Genomic DNA, 5,386 nt, shown 5'->3' on the forward strand with positions numbered 1-5,386 from the left:
GTAAAATATTTAAAGGAGAAAAGTAATAAATTGTACAAAACAAGACAAGACAAGATTTATGTGGTTCGGCAATTTTTGCCTACTCCACGGCCACACAAAGAATAACTCTTTATTAATTGAGAGAGAGAAGAATGTGAACTGAGAAGGGGATGCCTATTCATAGGCAGAGGAATCAGTTGAAATCTTCGTCAAAATGTGAACATGCAACAGGAGGACACCGCGATTGTAAACCAATTTAATTCTTTCACATTTTGTAGCCTTTTCATTCAGACTTCCATTCTTTCTTTGTTTTTTTCACACATCTTTTTCTTCTCTTTTCATTTATTTCTTTCTTTGACTTTTCCATTTTTTTGTCATCTTTTCTTTCTTGTTCCCATCATAAATACACCTAATGTAAAGGCACTGGACACTCAGACTGCTAAGCTTAATTCGTAGACATAGATTTAGCTAAACAACTGAGATCAAGCATGGCTAGATCATCACAAGGAAAGGTGATAACTATTCTTAGCATTGATGGTGGAGGTGTAAGAGGGATAATTCCCGGTACAATTCTTGCTTTTCTTGAATCCCAATTCCAGGTTAGTTAACATATATATATATATATATATATATATATATATATATATATATATACACCGTAGTTTCTTGTAATGAATATACGTCACATACACTGAGCAAAAAGATTTTTAAACAGTATCATTTATTCTTTTTTTTACCTCAAACCGTGCAAGTTCTTTATTTCAATATGCCCTTGCCTAGCGAATCGGCCTCCGGATGCCTCAAATATGGTCACAATTAATTCGATATAGTCAACACAAATTATAGGAATAAATTGACTATGGTATGAGTTATACATTTTTCTATTTTTTCCACAGAAACAGGACGGAAGTGATGCTAGGATCGCAGACTACTTTGACTACATAGCAGGGACAAGCACTGGAGGTTTAGTTACTGCAATGCTAACTACCCCAAATGAAAAGAATCGACCTTTATTTCTTGCAAATGAGATTACTGAATTCTATCTGAAGGAGAGCCCAAATATATTCCCCCAAGATAAAGCAAAGCCCCTGTAGGCATCAAAATTATCTTAATTACTCCTATATTCTTTCAACTTGAGAGTTTAGAAACGTGTCACATGAACATACTTATTTTACAAGGTGAATATTTGATTTATCGAGCCAAAAGAAATATATTCAGTTGAATTTATTGAACCCAGCTCTATATCAGCCAAAAGAACTCATCTTTACAGGTCATTTTAATTTTTTTCTTTTTGTTTTCTGTTTATCTCTTCTTTTTTTTCCTACTTAATTTTCTTCACTAATGATGGATGATTTAGCACAGGCGAAAGTGGACGACTCAAAGGATTGTCTACTAGCAGATGTTTGCATCTCTACATCTGCAGCACCATATTACCTTCCTCCTTATCATTTTGAAGTTAAGTCAAACCTGTTGGAAAAGCCGATTGGACCAACGAAATGGCTCTTGTTGAGTAAGTTCACCTTTTACAGCAATTATATACACATTAACCTGTTTTTTATATTATGAGTTCAACTTCTATATACATTAACCTTTAATTGCTCATAATAAATGGAACTAGTTATTACTTGGAAAATAAAACAGTCATCTTCTACCACATGTTTAATTACACAATCACGTAAAACTTCTTTGCTCTAGTGTATATATCACACAATCATGGATAATTTGATTGTTCCTCTTTTTCTTGGGTTTGTACAGGTTGGCAAAAAGATTGTCAGATCAAAGAAAGCTCCGCCAAAAACAAAAGGCTTGAGCAGAAGAAATGCCTATCTTCTCTAGTGTAGAAGCTCTTAGGTTGTTGGAGACTTTCAAAGAAATAATAAGCCGTCTGCTGGCTTTAATCCTTTAGGTGTGTAACATGGTTTAGACTATAATCGTCGGGTGTTGTTAAACTTACTTGAACGCTGAAATAAGATTATCTCTTTGTTTAAAGGCAAATGAACATCTCTGCATCTTTAGAGGCTTTTTGTTTTTCTTTACACCTTTTGTTTATACTCTCCAGTTAAAGGTTAATTACTCAACTGGATGATTGAACTACAAATCTTACTGTGGAATGGGAAATAATATATTTCTCACGACCCAATTTCACCTATAAGTCGTGATGGCGAACACTACAACTAGGCAAACCAACTAATAAATTAAGCATACATTGATAAAATTTAAAACCAAGAAAATATAATAAAACACAAACTCTACCAATGGGTGTGCCAAGACCTGGTCTCACAAGTGTATGAAAATCTAGTAGATTATACAAAACCCCAAATACTGTCTGAAATAAAAATAGACAGAATGAAAAACAATACAAGGAGAGACACTAGTAGCTGCAGAACGACTCAGAAAGGCAGCTCACCACTATGCCCCTGGATAGCGTGGGTGTAAGACGATAGGTCCCCCACTAGTACTTGCCTCAGGTCCTGCACAAAAAGTGCAGCAAGTGTAGTATGAGTACGTAAACCACGTGTACCCAGTAAGTATCAAGCCTAATCTCGAAGTGGTAGAGACGAGATGGCCGACTTTGACACTCACTATGGGTCAATAATAATAAATGAAATACAACTAGGATATTTAAATCATCATGATTTACAGAGTTTAAAAAAATTATTTTATTTAATCATCGAAAATAATCAAATTTCTTCACATGCTACAATTCTCAATATATTAATTAAATTTTTTCAATTCAAATAATTTTTAATTTATCAATTAAATATCATTTACAAGAATTACAATTTATTCTTTAACAAGCAAGAATAATAGTTCATTAAATTCCAAGGATTTTTCAATTTATCAATTAGTTTCGCAAGCTGAAATAAATTATTAAAGTATCGTGTAATTTATTAATATTATTAAGCACGATTTCTGTCGAGGACGTACGACCCGATCCAGAGTGTCGTGTACACTGTCGAGGGACGTGCGACGCGATCCATAGATGCATCTATCCTGCCGAGGCGTTCGGCCCGCTCCACAAGAAAGGAGGACATTTTCTTATGTACCTCCGGAAGGAGAATATATTTATTGTGAGATAAATTCGGGAGGAAGAATAATTTCTTTTAACAATTATTTAATTTTAAACAGAAAATCAAACATATAAATTTTTCCATCCTTTAATATTTTGATCTAACAATTCACAATATATATATATATAAATATATCAAATAATATTAATTAAACAAAGAATACAAATTAAACAAGGAATACAATTTACACGAGTAATTCATGCTTTGAATCCTAAACTACCCAGACTTTAGCATTAATAGTAGCTACGCATGGACTCTCGTCACCTCGTGCGTACGTAGCCCCCGCAATTATCAATAATTATTCAATTTAATCCTTATAGGGTAATTTCCTCCTCACAAGATTAGATAAGAGACTTACCTCGTCTCAAAGTCCACTTTCTGATTATCGCGTCGCGTAAAATTCTCGATTCAATGCCGAAAAATCTGAAACTATCCAAAAGTTATATAAAATAATTAATATATGTTCAATAATTCAAAATTCATCGATTAAATAAATTACTCTATCCAAAATGGTAAAATTTCTAAAATTCACCCCAGGCCAACGTGCCCGGATTTTGGAAATTTTCGGATGAAAACGTTACCCATAATCTCAAGAACTCAAATATATAATTTCTATCCAATTCCATAACCATTTTCGTGGTTAAAATCGCATTTTCATAAAAATCTAGGTTTTACACGTAAACCCTTGATTTCTAAGATTTACTAGTTATAATCTACCTATAATCTATGTATTTAACTCAAAGGGTGTAGAATTAACTTACCTCAAAGTGCTAGGTGAAAACCCTCTTCCAAAAGCTCCAAGAATCACCCAAGAGATGAAAGAAAAGTGATATAAATGGCCTAAGTCGCGCATTAAATGAGCTGGGCACATGCCTCTGATGTTGCATTTGCGACACCAGGTTCGCAAATGCGAGGGTTGCAAATGCGACACAACTCTCGCAAATGCGAAGCTTGGCCTTCAGCTGCTGGGGTCGCAAATGCGACCAAAAAGTCGCAAATGCGAACTCTGCTGGGATCGCAAATGCATCAAATGTGTCGCAAATGCGAACACTACCTATGTCTGGCTTCTTCGAAATTGCGAAGCCCTTCTCGCAAATGCGAGGTTCGCATTTGCGAACAATATCTCGCATTTGCGAGACCTGCAACTACTGCCAAGAAACATCAGAAAAGTGATGTATTTTCATTCCTTTCGAACGTCTGAAACTCACCCGAGCCCTCGGGGCTCCACTCCAACTATCCACACAAGTCTAATAACCTCATACAAACTCGCTCGAGCGATCAAAATTCCAGAAATAACATCAAAAACCAAGAATCAGATGCCAAAACGCATGAATTGACTTATGAATTCAAAAACATAAAAAAAAAGACTTCTGCTCGTCCGATTCCTATCAAATCAACTTGGAATGACACCAAATTTTGCGCACAAGTCATAAATGACATAATGGAGCTATAAAAATTTTCGGAACTGGATTCCGACCCCGATATCAAAAAGTCAACTCCCTGGTTAAACTTCCAACCTTAAATTCTTATTTTAGCCATTTCAAGCCTAATTTAGCTACGGATTTCCAAATAAAATTTCGAACACACTCCTAAGCCCAAAATTATCATACGGAGCTGTTGGAATTGTAAAAATTCTATTCCGGGGTCACTTTCTCAAAATGTTGACCTAAGTCAAACTTGGCCTTTTAAAGCCATCTTAAATAACCAAATGTCCCTATTTCAACCCAAACACTTCCAAATCCCGAACCAACCATCTCCGCAAGTCATAAATTATTAAAAGCACACACGAAAAGTTTTATTTTAGGGAACGGAGTTCTAAAAGTCAAAATAACCGGTTGGGTGATTACATTCTTCACCTCTTAAACAAACATTCGTCACGAGTTTAGAATAATACCTGGAGTGCTAAATAAGTGTGGTTATTTGCTCCCATGTCCTCCTCGGCCTCCCAAGTCGCTTCCTCGACTGGTTGGCCCCTCCACTGGACCTTTACTGCAGAAATCCTCTTGGACCTCAACTGGAGAACTTGTTTATCAACAATGGCAAATGGCTCTTCTTCATAACCCAAACTCTTATCTAGCTGAACTGTGCTGAAGTCCAACATATGTGATAGGTCAACATGATACTTTCGGAGCATAAATACATGAAAAACCGAATGAACTCCCGCTAGACTGGGAGGTAATGCAAGCTCATAAGCAACCTCCCCAACTCGTCTCAACACCTCAAATGGGCCTATAAACCTTGGACTCAACTTGCCCTTCTTCCCTAATATCATAATTTCCTTCATAGGCGAAACTTTCAAGAGAACTTTTTCACCTACCATAAAGAATAAATCATCT

The 5,386-nt window shown here is 35.7% G+C and overlaps 1 long non-coding RNA gene across 2 annotated transcripts; it reads left to right on the forward strand.

The window, feature by feature from the left end:
- The first annotated feature begins 243 nt into the window (after nucleotides 1-243).
- Nucleotides 244-1,974, forward strand: LOC142171552 (uncharacterized). Of its 2 annotated transcripts, XR_012701216.1 has the most exons (4): nucleotides 249-578; nucleotides 876-1,249; nucleotides 1,342-1,489; nucleotides 1,735-1,974. It is a non-coding gene; the product is annotated as an uncharacterized LOC142171552 (long non-coding RNA). The 2 variants fall into 2 exon arrangements; XR_012701215.1 differs by having other exon boundaries at nucleotides 244-578; nucleotides 876-1,489.
- Nucleotides 1,975-5,386: the final 3,412 nt, after the last annotated feature.

The sequence above is a fragment of the Nicotiana tabacum genome, chromosome 17 (genome assembly GCF_000715075.1).
Source record: "Nicotiana tabacum cultivar K326 chromosome 17, ASM71507v2, whole genome shotgun sequence".
NCBI lineage: Eukaryota > Viridiplantae > Streptophyta > Magnoliopsida > Solanales > Solanaceae > Nicotiana > Nicotiana tabacum.